The 15,928-nt window shown below is 38.5% G+C and overlaps 1 pseudogene; it reads right to left on the bottom strand.

Moving 5' to 3' along the window:
* Positions 1-374: 374 nt before the first annotated feature.
* On the bottom strand, positions 375-8,029 carry LOC148715046 (oligopeptide transporter 5-like; annotated as a pseudogene).
* Positions 8,030-15,928: the final 7,899 nt, after the last annotated feature.

The following is a 15,928-nucleotide window of genomic DNA, read 5'->3' as shown; positions in this document are numbered from 1 at the left end:
TGTATACTTCCTGTCAAGTTTTTTTTTTGTCCTCTTTTATGAATTTGTCTTTTACGATCTCAAGAGCAATGATATTTCTGCTGGTTACGAAGAACATCGGTGATGGGTTTGAGTTTTGTGGGAGTTTAAAAGTGTCTTAGGGGGTCGAGGAGTTCATAACAATGACTTTATGAATTATTTTATCCAATTTTGTTAGAAGTTATTAGGTTTCTATGAATTATTTTACCCCTCCACCCTAACCTAGTATCGGCCCGTGTTCTTTCTTTGCAAAATTTTTACAAGATAGAGAACCAAAAATCTAGTGTTTCTAGTGTGAATTTTTAAGTTTTTCGTTTATATTTAATTTTCGGGCGAGGCATAGGTCGTAAGGTTGATCAAAATATTATATTCCTGTTCATCAGCGTCAACATCTCTTGGGAGAAAATTGGAAACCTCTTGGCATTACATGCATCGGTCCAATATGACATGGGCGCAACGACATGAAGTTTTATGACAAAGCCAGTGAACATGTTACAGATCACAAACATTGGTGTGGCCGGTGGAGATCCTAAGAATCTTGTTGTGGCCATCCGATCTATGGCGAATGATCCAAGCCCGAGCCCTTTTTGTCCAGAACCAATTTGCCGTGCGCTTGCCGAGTCCTTCCACATCCAGCAAATGAATGATAAAGCAGTGATAGAAGGGAAGCAGTAAACTGGGACTTCATGGTACGCAAAACTTGAAACTGCAACCATGAGGAAGAACTGGAGTCTTGTTAGCTGATCCTTCGGGCTTTTCTCTGTCACATGAATTGCTCTGGATATATCAAAAGAAAGATGTCGCTTTTCATTTGCATAATATGAGAGAGAGAGAGAGAGAGAGAGAGAGAGAGAGAGAGAGAGCAACCCTTTCCTGTCAATGGGCACAAGTGAAAGACAAGGTGGACATGGATCTGAGAATGCCTATAGAAAGATACGTCCACAAGAGTCGCAGGCCACCGCATGTAGGGATTATGGATCTGAGAGGAAAAGAAAACTGTGAGTAACATATTTCATTCATCATCAAATATTCCTAACAAAATTAAGTTATGAAAAGACACCAAAACAATCCTGCAGATGTCCAAGAAAAGGACTTCCCAACAACTAAAAATAGCACATTAATGCGGAATCAGTAAGTTTCCCTGGTAGCATAGATAAGAACAATGAAATCTTAGTTGTAACAAAAGCTTTGCATAATTTTTTTCTTATTCACTAAGTTAAATTGAATTGGTTGTTATACAAAGTTCTTATTTCTTCAAAAGATTAGATGACGTTCGATGATTTTTTTTTTTTTTTGGTAGAAAATATTTAGTCAATTACATTCCAAGACAACTGAACAAATGGATGCACATGAGTTGATGAATCTGCTTGTTCTTGTGCATGCGTATGAATAGACACTTTTAAGTACACAAAGTAGGCTATGTTACCAGATGTCTTCTTATTTCTTTGTGCCTGCATTCTTTTTTTGAGCAAATTAGCAGCAGTTCCGCCAGGTTTCATGATGTGACTTTGTATTCTTTTTTGAGAATAAAAGGATTATCCACTCCCACTCAGATTTGAACCTAAGATCTCTCACTTGAGGAGATGGGTACCAACAGAACTACTAAATGCTGGCGACTTGTGCTTGTATTCTCAAATCGCTATTTCTGACCTTTCAAAGGTCACCTTGAATGAAAACTGTCTTAGCATGATTTGCCATCTAAGAACCATTTGAGAACAAGATGTGCAATTTCCAAATCATGCACAATGTTGACCCTGGGGAAAACACATTGTTGCCAATTTTTCAAGCAAATCATGTCAAGGATTAACAGAATTACTTTTTTCTTTGGCGACTTGGTTTTGTTTCTAGTAACTGTAGACTGATTTTAAGTAGTCTGAGTGGCAGGAGTTTGATATATCACAGAGTAAAAGGAACTCGAAAGCCGGCAGAACAAACCACCAGAAAGACACTTCCTACTTCCATTGAGCTAGCATCGATTCCTGTAACAGGGATGACATACATAAAATTTGTTTCACAACAGACTGAAATTTATGAGGCAATAATCAATTATAAGCATGCTATAGTCGTTCTCATTCTCTAGATTGCATGGTATTTTTGGAGGAAAAGGATAATAAAGTTTTAAACCTCAGGATTTAGAGAAACATGATTTGTTTATTTCTTCTTCTTCCTGGTTGGGAGTAGGGTGTTGGGGGGAGTAACGTAGTAGTTTGGAATCTCCGAATGACTTGTCTTATTATTTAGGGCTAATTTGGTTCATAGGAAGAATTTTTCTTCACCGGCATATTTTTCTTAGAAAGTTGATTCTTGGAAATATGGTGCCGGAGAAAATAATTTTGGCGTATTTTGTTGACCATGGAAAAGTGGTACATTTCAAAGTGGCTTATATTTGATCGAGTATCTACTTTCTAAAAAAATTATGTGAAATATTTATTATACCCTTAATAAAGAAAAAGACCTTATCCATGGGTTGTGATGGATTAAGGATAGTTTTAGAAGAAAAAACAAAAATCCAATTTCTAACCAGTGGAAAAGTTGCTTCCCTATGTCCCTCGTAAATTTTTCTTTTCCATGAAACATGGAATTCTTATTTCCATGGAAATGTTATTTCCCCCTTCCTTTCTCGCAAATCAAACGAATCCTTAATATAAAACATTTAGGACGAAATTATGTCACTTTGCTAATAAGCATATCTGAAACATTGAAACTATTAGAAAATATTCAAGGAACTTTGCAAGCACTAGTTTGATATTATTTTGCACCTCGTTTTGGAACTCAGTTCAAGTATTCTAGTGCTGCTCTATACGAGCAAGGAAAGATACAAGAACTCTGCGTTAGATTAATTGTTTCTAATCATAATCATTCACTTTCCTAAGGAAAAGCATTATAATATAAGGAGCAAGGTCATCTAAATAGAAGTGCTATAAGCTAGAAACAAAAAAATTAAATGGTGCAGAAACATATATTATCATCATAGTCCAATCTTTTCCCACCAAAAATAGGGACAGCTGTGGAGGGCAACCATAATTCACGAAGGCTCTATTGATGCGTCGAGCATGGTTTCAATAAACCAACTCCAGTTCTCTCAGAATTAATGCCAAATTTCTTGTCATGAAACTTTAAGCACCACTGGCTCTCCACAAAACGCACGAGGTTGGCTGATGAGTTCGGAAACCAACTTAATTTGGCGGTAGTTTTGGCTCATAAACCAAGGAACAACCATGTGGAAGTCCCTGGATTTCATAAAAGGATCTAGTGGATAGAGAATGTGGATGATAAGGACCACAAGATTTGATACAAAAAACTGCATTCACCTTTTTCGGCAGAAACTATAGATCAAGTAATCAAATTGAGGATACAATTTAACATGATAAAATTAGCAATGTATTTTGGTTCGGGCCAGATGCGCATGAGTACACCCAGAAAGATTGGAAAGAAAAAGTTTACAGAGAGAAAAAGGAACAGACTCGAGACTCTTATAGAGAAACTCTTCTAAATGGCGCACAGCATGCGAGACAACCCAATCAGTAGCACTAGGGGTGGCAATCGGGTCGGATCAGATATAAATAGGTCGGGTTACATATAGATCGTATCAGAAAATCATAAATCTGAACCTGACATATTTATTAAACAGGTCAGAAATTACAATCCGAACCTGTCGTGTTTAATAAATAAGTAACTCGACCCGACTTGTTTAACCTGTTTAATCAACAGGTAAACTGTTTGCCCAACCCAATCTAACATGTTTAACCTGTTTAGCCCTACCTATCCTGACCCGACCGGTTTAACCTGTTTGCCCAACTCAACCCGACCTATTGAACTTATTTAACCTGTTTAAGCTGTTTGCCTAAAGCTATCAGTAATTAAGGAAATCAATTGAAAAAAGGGTTGCTTGGATATAAACACAGAAAATTTCAAAGAAATAACCGAAAAATATAAACCACACCCTGTTTCACCAGAGAGTACCATGGTACATTTTTAAAAAAAATGGAGGGGAAACCTCGCCCAATTCATTAAGATAATGATCTACAAGAAGATGCTAGGATAAACCCCACAGAGAATAGAAGAAGGGAGGAACAGAGAAAAGAAAGAGAAGAAGAGAGGAAAGAACAAGGGAAGAAAGAAGAAAAGATAGAGAAACAAAAGAGAAGAAGAGAACAACAAGGCTGACAACTCTATCCAGAGCCATCAAGAGTTCCCAATGCTGAAATTATTGGCTGCATGGGAACTTCATGCTGGAGCAGAAGCATCTCAAATAAATGAGCTTAAGATGACAAAAAGGCAAAGCTTCATCAACCATCCAGAATCCAACTTTCAAGAACTCCAACTTGCCATTAGTTGCGCCACATCAAAAAATCCCAACTTTCAAGAACCTGAACCCTAAATAGATGGATCTTTCTTACCTCGGTAGAGCAAAGGATTCGATATTCCGACCTCGCACAGATGAGATCGAATTCGAACCCTAAATAGCTCGTATGCATGGAAGACTTTGAACAGAAGAGAGAGAGGGAAGGCGACGGGACCTCGATGAACCGCTGCGGTCGCCGTCAATGGGGAGGCGGAAGTAGTTGGCAAGGGGGACGAGAGGGCGGAGGCGGAGGACTGGAGGAGAGGAGACTCAGGAGAGGGAGAGGGACACCAAACACTGAGGGAATAGAGGAATAGAGCTCGGGCGGCGCCATTTCACAAACCCTAACCCTAAGGAGAAGTCGCGGACAGTGGACCTCGTGCTGAAATCGGGCTGAGGCGGAGAGTTGGGCCGACCCTGGGCCTTATCTTGTGGGTTGTGGCCCTTATCTATCAGCCTAACAGTTAAACAGGTTATACAGGTTAAAGAAGTCAGATATTTAAAATCTGTATCTAACCCAATTAATAAATAGGTTAAACGGGTCAACCTGTTTACGACCCGAACCTGTTTAGGCCAAACCCAAACTTGTTTATGGCAGGTCGAATACGGATCAAGTTGGTGGGTCGGATCATGTTCTACCACTCCTAAGTAGCACTGTTCATCTACCGATAGAAATGAGTAGCTCGAAAGAAAACAAACCCAGCCTGCAAATATCACAAAGCAGCGGGTATTGGTTAATATGGTTGTACTGGCCCTGAATCTAGCCGATCACGGTGGCCTTGAATTCAGGCTTTACAACCCGTTTGGATGAGCAGGGAGAATTACTATGAGATCAATGTAGCCATCTTTATGCACACATACACTATGACATAATCTGGCATTACAACCAAACATGACTAGATCTACGGAGGAAGATCACCAGAGTTGCTGTCACCGCGAGAAGAGCAGGCAAGGGTCGAACATTCCTATGGTAGAAGGCCTTCACTACGGCCACAAGATCAAAGCCATAGGGGGCAACCGTGCCAGCGTTGGCAAGCATGGAGAGCAGGCAATGCTCTTTCATGTTGAAAGGCCCCGTGTTCAGCGAGAACAACCATGGCGTCCCCGGTACCCCCACCTGCTTTCTTGGAGCCCGTTGGCCATCAACTTTCCTGTGAGATACAGCATAATGGCGACGCACAGTGGAGGTATGTAGACTGGTGACTGGCGATAACAACATGGAAAGGATGATGCAGCCGGGGATCCCCAGAAGCCATGTTCGGAATGTCATCGTCGGTCGGCGGCACCGTCAGTCTCACCTCCTCTACCGGGGAATCGTTCTGAAAATTATGCCACCATGTCAGTCTTTCCTTTTTTTATTTAGAAAAACCGTCGCGTGAAGTTAATGATATCTGCGTACAGAGATCGAGATCGAAGGAAAAGAGACATCGACGTGAAAAGTTACCGCCGCGATCTATTTCCTTCTTCTTTCTCTGCCATGGAGGTTGGGGGAGATGGGATATGGCGTGTTCTTCCTGTTTGATTTTTTTTTTTTCCTTTTTCAAGAACTGGCTATTTAAGGATTTTGTTGAACGAGAGACAAACGTTCCAAAACTGGAGACGAAAGGTTTACGGGGACAGACAAGACAAACTTTGGCAAGAATGCAGCAGGCATGCAATGTATCTGGAGAATCTGGACTGGCTGTATTTCCAAGTGAGGCATCACGGTGATTTATTGGGATTGCAATATTTCCTAAAAAATAGAGTACATTGCAGATCCTCTCCAACCCAAGTGCCGGGGAATTTCTACAATCACGACATGTGGTAGATTTTTTATTCATTTGGCAACTTGATTGATTGTAGATTAAAATAAAATCAAGTCTAGGTCTTTTCATTTCACATAACAATTTTATAGAGTTGCAGTGCAGCAGATCATCCCCTTTTAGTCACCGCTTGGTTAATCGGTCTTGTATTGCGGTGTACCCAGAGCTTGATCGAGCTTGGATTTGATCAAGCTGAGTTTGAAAGAAATTTCAAGATCTGCCTAAATTTATTTACCATCATTAATTTCAAGCTAAATTTGAGCTTAATTTTGAGCCCATTTAATCAGCTAGATATTGATATTAATCAAGCGAACATCAAGCTAAATTTAATTGATGCAAAGATTAAAGTACACTGTTAAAGCCTCAATCCAATAATTCATTTTATATATATATATATATATATATATATATATATATATATATATAATTTTGTTATAAAATCTTGACTTTTCATCTTCATCTCTAGATGGATATTCATCTGAATTCATCCATGACTATTTAACTTCTCATAACCCTCCAATTTCATCATTAATAATAAATTAATGTATTTATGGCCTTTAATCTTATGGCCTTTGATCTTTCTCCTTTGGCCTATAAATGGGTGATATATAGTCTTGTATCGGTAGGAGAAAAGTAAGAAAGAATAAAAGAGCTATTTGTATCTCATGCTCTCTTGTGTTTTCTTTCTCTTTATTTTCTATTGCTTTATTACTTTTACTTTTAGTTTCATACCACGTTATCAGCACGAGACTCTAACCAACTAAGGGTCTTCACTTATTTGTGGTAATATATTTTTCTTTCCTTTTATTTCATAATGTCAAATCTCACCAAGCTTGAATTTGTAGCTCTTGACATATCCGGCAAAAATTATTTATCATGGACTCTTGATGCCAAGATCCATTTGGACACAATGAATCTTGGAGAAACTATAAAAGAAGGAAATGACGCATCCCTGCAGGATCGCGCCAAAGCAATGATCTTCCTTCGCCACCATCTCCATGAAAGCTTGAAAGTCGAATATCTTACAGTGAAAGATCCATATGTCCTTTGGACAAATTTGAAAGAGAGATTTGATCATCAGAAATATACGATCCTTCCAAAAACCCACTACGAATAGATTCACCTACGGCTGCAGGATTTTAAAACTGTAAGCGAGTATAATTCCGCAATATTCAAAATTACCTCTCAGTTAAAATTATGCAGAGAAAAAATTACTGAACAGGATATATTAGAAAAAACATATTCTACTTTTCATGCATCGAATGTGCTCTTGCAGCAGCAGTATCGAGAGTGGGATTTTAAAAGATATTCTGAGCTGATATCATGCCTACTTGTTGTTGAGCAAAATAATGAACTTTCGATGAAAAATCATCAATCATGACCAACTGGTTCAGATCCATTCCCTGAAGTGAATGCTGCATCATCTGTTCATCATAGACATGACCGTGGTCATAGTCAGGGACGTGGCCGTGGTAATAGTCGTGGTCGTAATAACCATTGGTATCACGGAGGCTACCACGGCATAAATTTTAAGAAATCAGCAAACAAGGAGGAGAAATCACATAACTTCTCTAAAAATAAAGAAAGTGATTGCTATCAATGTGGCATGAAAGGACATTGGTCACGTACCTGCCGTACGGCCAAACACCTTGTTGACCTTTACCAAGCTTCACTGAAAGGAAAAGGGAATGGTGTAGAAACAAATTTTGTTGAAGATCAAGATCCACTGAACATCACCAATTTAGATGTCTCTGATTTTTTTGAGAATGCTGACGGAAAGTTTGAACATCTGAGTGGTGATGGAAATGTTTAATATGATTAAATCTTGTTTTTTCTTTTAGAAATCTACTTTACTTTGAAGCATGTTATCTTTAATTTTTGTATGATGAACTCTTTTGTAATAAAATATATATGGTGCTCCATTTTCTTAATTGCTAACTTCTATGTTTTATGCATCTTTAATGTTTATACGTACTTTATTTTTATTTTTTGAAGAATATGGATTCATTTGGAATCAATGATGGAGACTTGTGTCTGGTAGACAGTGCAACAACACATACCATTCCCAAAAGTAAAGCATATTTTTTCCAGCTAAAACTAGCTGAAGCAAATATTGAACACAATATCTGGTATTTCAAATTCTAATTGAAGGCTCCGAAAGAGCCTGTATGGTGTTGCCTGGAGCAACAGTATTATCAATAAGCGATGCCTTGTTTTGTAGTAGATCCCAAAGGAACCTACTAAGTTTTAGAGATATACATCGAAATGGTTATCATATTGAGACCATAAATGAGAATGATAAAGAATATCTCTATATTACATCGCTTATTTCTGGCAAGAAGCATGTGGCGGAAAAATTGCCATCATTCTCCTCTGGATTATATTATACTTATATCAATCCAATAGAATCTAATGTTGTAATTAATCCGAAGTTAAGCAATCCAAAGACTTTTGTTCTTTGGCATGACCGCTTAAGTCATCCAGGTGCAATAATGATGAGAAGAATTATTGAAAATTCATATGGACGCCCATTAAAGAACCATAAGATTCTTTTATCAAATGAATTATCATGTGCTGCTTGTGCTCAAGAAAAATTGATTGCTAGGCCATCCCCAACTAAAATTGAGATTGAATCTTCTACGTTTTTAGAACGGATTCAAGGGGATATATGTGGGCCTATTATTCCATCATGTGGACCATTTCAATATTTTATGGTATTGATAGATGCCTCAACACGTTGGTCACACGTTAGTCTATTATCCACCCGTAACGTGGTATTTGCGAGACTCCTTGCACAAATAATCCAATTAGAGCTCAATTTCTGGATTATACAATCAAGAAAATTCGTCTTGATAATGCAGGAGAGTTTACATCCCAAGCTTTTAATGATTATTGTATGTCAATTGGGATTACTGTTGAGCATCCTGCGGCCCACATGCATCCACAAAATAGTCTGGCAGAATCTCTGATTAAACGCCTGTAGCACTATTTAGGGACATGCTATATTACTTATGCGAACAAAGTTGCCTAGTTCTATTTAGAGACATGCTATATTACATGCTGTAGCACTAATTCGAACTAGGCCAACTGCTCATCATAAATACTCCCCATTACAGCTTGTTTCTGGCAAAGAACTAGATATATCCCATCTAAGAATCTTTGGTTGTGCAGTATACGTTCCAATTGCCCCACCACATCGCACAAAGATGGGTCCACAAAGGAGATCGGAAATTTATATTGGATTTGAATCTCCGTCAATTATTAAATATCTTGAACCATTGACTGGAGATCTTTTTACAGCACGTTTTGCTGATTGTCAATTTGATGAAACAATATTCTCCGGATTAGGAGGAGAAAAACAAAAGCTGGAAAAATAGGAACTCTCATGGAATGCATCATCAATATCTCATTTTGATCCTCCTACAAATCAGTCTGAACTAGAAGTTCAGAAAATTATTCATTTGCAAAAGATTGCAAATCAATTACCAGATGCATTCACTGATGCTAAGAAAGTGACCAAGTCACATATACCAGCTGTAAATACTCCTGCTCGAATTGAAGTTCCAAAGGAACAAACTACTAACACATTAGCAAATGAGTCTCTTGCACGCCAGAAACGTGGTAGACCTCTTGGTTCCAAAGATAAAAATCCAAGAAAGAGACGGGAGCGAAATAAACAAGTTAGCACTATTTTAGTTTTTGATCCTCCTAAAGAGGCTATGGCACAAAAGCCAGTAGTAGACATAACTAAAGAAACAACTCCAGAAGAGTATCAGGCATCTAAAAATGATGAAAGAATTACAAATATTGAGAATAAAGAAATCTCAATAAGTTATGTCACTACAGAAAAAAGATGCAACCAAAATAAAGTTGTGGTTGATGAAATATTTGCATATGCAGTAGCTACTGATTTAATAAAAGAAAGCGAGGATGTTGAACCGAAGTCCATTCAAGAATGTCGACATAGAAATGATTGGCCAAAATGGAAAGACGCAATCCAAGCCGAATTAAATTTGCTTGCAAAGCGAAAGGTATTTGGACCTGTAGTCCAAACGCCTGAAAATGTACAACCTGTTGGCTACAAGTGGGTGTTTATACAGAAAAGGAATGAGAATAATGAGGTTGCCAGATACAAAGCACGACTTGTAGCACAAGGTTTCTCATAGAGATTTGGAATTGATTATGAGGAGACATATTCTCCTGTAATGGATGCAACTATATTTAGGTTTTTAATTAGTTTGGCAATTTCTAAAGGACTTCATATGCGTTTTATGGATGTAGTCACAGCTTATTTATATGGATCACTTGATAATGATATTTATATGAAAGTCCCTAAAGGACTAAAAATGCTTGAAGCATGTAGTTCAAAACCCCAAAAAATGTATTCAATCAAGATACAAAAATCTTTGTATGGATTAAAGCAATCTGGACGAATGTGGTATTATCGTTTTAGTACATACCTCCTGAAGGAAGGATATGTTAACAAAGCTATTAGCCCATGTGTTTTTATAAAGAAATCAAAATCTGGGTTTGTTATTATTGCAGTGTATGTTGATGATCTCAACATCATCGGGACTCCTGAAGAGTGATCGGTTCTTTCAATTTTGAAAATAAACCACGCAATAGCACGTATCTTGTAGGATAGTGATTACGGGTGTCGGTCCATAGGGATTGGAGACGAGTTATTTTTCTTTTAAAAATAAATCAAAAAGAAGGATTTGCTAACTTGATTTAACTAAATTAATCTATGAGTACGAATTGAAATTTTATCAAAGTAAATAGATCTAGGGTTTGGAATCCACCACATAGCATTGCATCAAGGATTGTGTTCTTAGTTTTTTATCTTTTGGAGAGGCATGCAATTTTGGCTACAAGCCTTTTAAAATAAAAGCATAAAGAGTGTTAGGAAGATCCATCTTCGGTGTAGCATGAAGTGTCTACCTAAGTATGCTAATCTAGGATGCAGCACACTTCATCTTCCTAGGCATGGATCATCTTAGACTACTTTAGCAAACATGATTAGTAACTAGCATGCTCAAAATTTAAATATCATGAAGAAATATTTCATTGGAAATAAGAATTTAAACAGACTCCAAAATAATAAAAAAAAAAAACTACAATTGCCCTGATACATTGCTAGGGCTTCATCCAGCCCTAGACTAGATGTTTAGCCGAGCATGGCTTCCGGACGACCTCCCATCTTCAAATGAAATTGAGCACCTCTCATTCTTCCCAAAATATCACAAATATTCTCTTTCCCCCTCTCTCTCTTCTTTTTTTTTATTTCTTTCTCTCGGCTGGTGGCTTCTTTTCTTCTTCACCGAAACAGAGTATCCTCTGTTTCTTTTCCCCGAACTCCCCTCTCTTGGACTCCACCCCCAACCGAGCTGCCCTCTCTCTTGCTGATGGCTCCCTTATATAGATCCCCAGCAAGCACGTGGATGGCTAGAATCACGGACTCGCCGGGAGGAGCGTGCGTTGCTGCATCACGGAAGGATGCCATTCACGGACGCGGTGCTGGGAGCTGAAGCGGAAGGAAGAAGGTGGATGCTGAAATCATCGGAAATCTGGGACGCTGGCAGCGATCGCGTTGATGGCTTGGAGGATTTGGAAGGCATGCGTTGCTGGCACGGGATCTTCAAATGGAGAAGGAAGATGGCAGACGAGCGCAGGATCCGTGGAGGGCGCCGTGGGACCGCTGCTGGAAATGGATGATGGCGTGATCCGTGGGATGCTAGAGCGGCTGTGAGGCGCGATGCAGGGGCTCGGAAGATGGGGACGTGGTGCGGGATCGCCGGGAGGAAACAGATCGATTTGCTTTGGTATGCTGGGAAGGAAAGAAATCATATCGGCTGGTTGATTGGGAAGAGGTCTCCCCTGTTTCAATGCTGGGAAGGAGAATGGAAAGAAAGGAATTTTCTTGCTCTGTTTTGACGTGAAATAGGCAGCTGTGAGGAGGCGGGGACGCGGGCCGATGCGGAAGGCTTGCTGGGCAGATCGCGGGATGAGATTCGGACGCTGGGAAGGAATGCAAGATCGGGTTGGATGATCTGCCGATTTTGGGAAGAAATATCCCCTGCTTCGGGCGCTGGATTGGAGGGGAAAATCATTCTTTTTCCTTGCTCTGTTTTGCTGGGAAAGTAGACAGCCGTGGATTTGAAAGAGATCTCCCTGTTTCGCTTGGTTTGGAAGCGTGATGCAGAGATGGGAATTTCTGAACCGTTGGATTACTTGAGGAGCCACGGACAGTGGACAATGTTTGATCTCAATCTGGATGGGTGAAGTTGGATGCATGCATGGCAGCTGGGCATTGGGCTCAAACCCAATGTTATTGAACTGAGACGTGATGGCTGGTATGCTCGGAAGGTGGGGACATATGATTTATTTACTTCTTACCATATTTTAAATTTATTTCAAAGATTGTTCAATTTTATGGTAAAATAAGTAGTTATCCGTTTAAGAACATTGATAAGTGCTGGAAAAAGAATATTAAATTATAGATTAATCAGCACTTATCACACCCCCAAACCTATGTTTTGCTAGTCCTCGAGCAAAATGAAATTAAAGAAAAGCTCTAACTCACTTTCGCAGGCATCGCGATTGCATTTACCATATGCAACAAGGCTTTAAACCCCTAGGTTATCCTAGTGGACGAGTTATAGTCTCGTGAGGGTTTCCAGTGAAGATACCCACAAACTTCAATATCATTTATTGTTATGATTAATTTGTTGTTGTTGTTGTTTTTTTTTTTTTTTTTTTTTTCGATTGATGAAACTTCAAATTCCAAGTGCATACTAGCTAAAAAAAAAAATTTTTTTTTTTTTTAAATTAAAATCTAATTTAAGATACATAAATGATAAGAATTTCAAAGCACACACGGTTTTATTTACTAAGTCAGCCCAAATTCTAGATTAGTATGCAATCTAAGTTAAAGTCATTAAGTTTCCGTTTAGGGAGTTGTAAGACTTATTTATACTGGAGTGCTCGGTGAAATCTGGACCGTACACAAGCTAAGGGTTCGGATCTCCAAAATATTGTTAATACTAGTAGTTTCCAAGGATTGGTCGAAAAGACCTACTCACTGATTCAAAATCATCTTATCTGCAGGATTTCGAGAGTTGTGGATGTTTACTTTAGTACCTCACGGGCTTTATCTGTAATATTCCAGTTTACTCGAATTTTTACAACGACGGCTTTCACACTATTGTTTTTTCGGTCAATACAACATTTTTTTTTTCTTTTTTAAAGAAAGATATATAAATTGTGCACTTTTACTCTTGTGGTGATTTCTCCGTGCAACGAGCAATCAGTCGACAACTCTCACACCAGTTGGCATAAGGTGTCGGGCATCAAGACTCCCCTACGGACTTATGCTCGGAGTCTTCATCACAAGCCCACTTGACCTTTGACAATAGGTAGCCCTTTTCGATGTTCCTGACTAAATCCATTTTTATTGATGTTTTTTTTTTTGGATTAGATAAGTATGATTCATCAGGGTCCAAGGTTGCTACCATACTCTCAACATAATGTCGAGCCTAGACCTTAGAAGAATCGGCCAGTGTGTAGTGAAATTCCAAAGTATTAATTAGCTTACAACTCCCTAAGAGAGACTTAACAAAAAGAACTTAAATTTGTATTACTTCCCACTAGTCATTGGGCTTTTTAGATTTTATATACCTTGTGTGTTTATCATTCTCGCATAAATGTATATAAATTAGGGTTTTTTTTTTAACAAAATTTTTTTTTTAAAAATAACTTTTTTTTATTATTTTTATAAAAGAATGAAAATAAACACATTTTTTTTAAAAAAATAATATTTTTATTTTTTTATTTTTTTTAAAAAAAATGATTTTTTTTAATTATTATTTTTTATTATTTTTTTTTTGGATGAAAATCAAGATGAATACCCCCAAACCTAAACCTAACATTGTCCTCAATGTTAAGAAATAATCTAAGAGAATTGGGTTGCCTCCCAACAAGCGCTAAGTTTATTGTCTTCAGCCAGACACAGTGGGTCCTTAATTATTTTGATAAACAGGGTTCGTTAAATTAAGGGATTCGATCAATTGCCCGTCGGCAACACAGTCTACATAAGGTTTTAACCTTTGACCATTGACTTTTAAAACATGTCCACCATTGAGGTGTTGGATCTCTACTGCACCATAAGGAGAAACCTTTTTCACTACGAATGGTCCATCCCACCTAGAGCGAAGTTTACCCGGGAAGAGTCGCAACTTGGAATTGAACAGCCAAACCTTTTGACCAGGTTCGAAGGACTTACGGTTAATATTTTTATCATGAAAAGCCTTAGTCCTTGCTTTATAAATTTTAGCATTTTCATAAGCCTCATTACGCAATTCTTCAAGTTCACTTAGTTGGAGTTTTCGGTGAGGACCAGCTACTGCCATGTCTAAGTTAAATTTTTTTATAGCCCAGAAAGCTCTATGTTCAAGTTCTACCGGTAAGTGACAAGCTTTACCAAAAACTAATCGGTAGGGGGACATGCCAATAGGAGTTTTGTAGGCAGTACGGTAAGCCCAGAGTGCATCATTTATCCTTTGAGACCAATCTTTCCTATCGGGACGTACCGTTTTCTCTAAGATGTGTTTTAACTCTCTATTGGACACCTCGACTTGTCCACTCGTTTGGGGATGGTATGGGGTAGCAACTTTGTGGGTGATGTTATATTTGCGAACCAAAGCCTCGAAAGATCGGTTGCAAAAATGAGATCCCCCATCACTGATAATGGCTCGGGGTGTACCAAAACGACAAAAGATGTTTTCATGTAAAAATTTAATCACAACTTTGTGGTCATTAGTTTTAGTGGCGACAGCTTCTACCCATTTTGAAACATAATCAACCCCTACAAGAATATATTCGAAACCAAAAGATGGTGGGAAAGGGCCCATAAAGTCAATACCCCAGACATCAAATATTTCTACAATTAAAATAGGATTGAGAGGCATCATATCTCTACGGGAGATGGTACCCATCCGTTGGCACCGTTCACAAGTTTGGCAAAAGTTATGGGCATCTTTGAACAGTGTGGGCCAATAAAATCCACTTTGTAAAACTTTTGCTGCAGTTTTTCTACCCCCAAAATGTCCCCCACAAGCTTGTGAATGGCAGAATGAGAGAATACTTTGAAATTCACATTCAGGGACACATCGACGGATGACTTGATCGGGACAATACTTGAATAAATCAGGTTCATCCCAATAATAGAACTTTACTTGTGAAAAGAATCGGTTCTTATCTTGAGTTGACCAATCATCAGGAATTCGTCCTATGGCAAGGTAATTCACTATGTTTGCAAACCATGGCGTTTTTATTCTTTGTACCTCAAATAATTGTTCATCTGGAAAAGAATCGTGTAAGGGTGAGGTATTTTTAGAAGTGGGCTCAAGAAGGATCCTAGATAAGTGGTCTGCTACGACATTGGCAGTTCCTTTCTTGTCACGAATTTCTAGGTCAAATTCTTGTAGTAAAAGAATCCATCGAATCAGACGGGGTTTGGTATCCTTCTTTGCAAGAAGGTGTCGAAGGGCAGCATGATCAGTGAATACGGTAACCTTGGATCCTAATAAGTAAGATCGAAACTTGTCTAGTGCGAATACTACCGCTAGCAATTCTTTTTCAGTGGTGGTGTAGTTTAATTGTGCATCTGAGAGTGCTTTACTAGCGTAGTAGATGACATGAGGTACCTTATCTAGCCGTTGCCCTAAGACTGCCCCAATAGCATAGTCGGATGCATCACACATTA

The sequence above is a fragment of the Phoenix dactylifera genome, chromosome 1, assembly GCF_051530095.1.
Source record: "Phoenix dactylifera cultivar Ajwa chromosome 1, Ajwa_hap1_PhDact_Kaust_v1.1, whole genome shotgun sequence".
Lineage (NCBI taxonomy): Eukaryota > Viridiplantae > Streptophyta > Magnoliopsida > Arecales > Arecaceae > Phoenix > Phoenix dactylifera.
The sequence above is the reverse complement of the archived record's forward strand: the minus strand, read 5'-3'. Positions and strand labels throughout refer to the sequence as shown.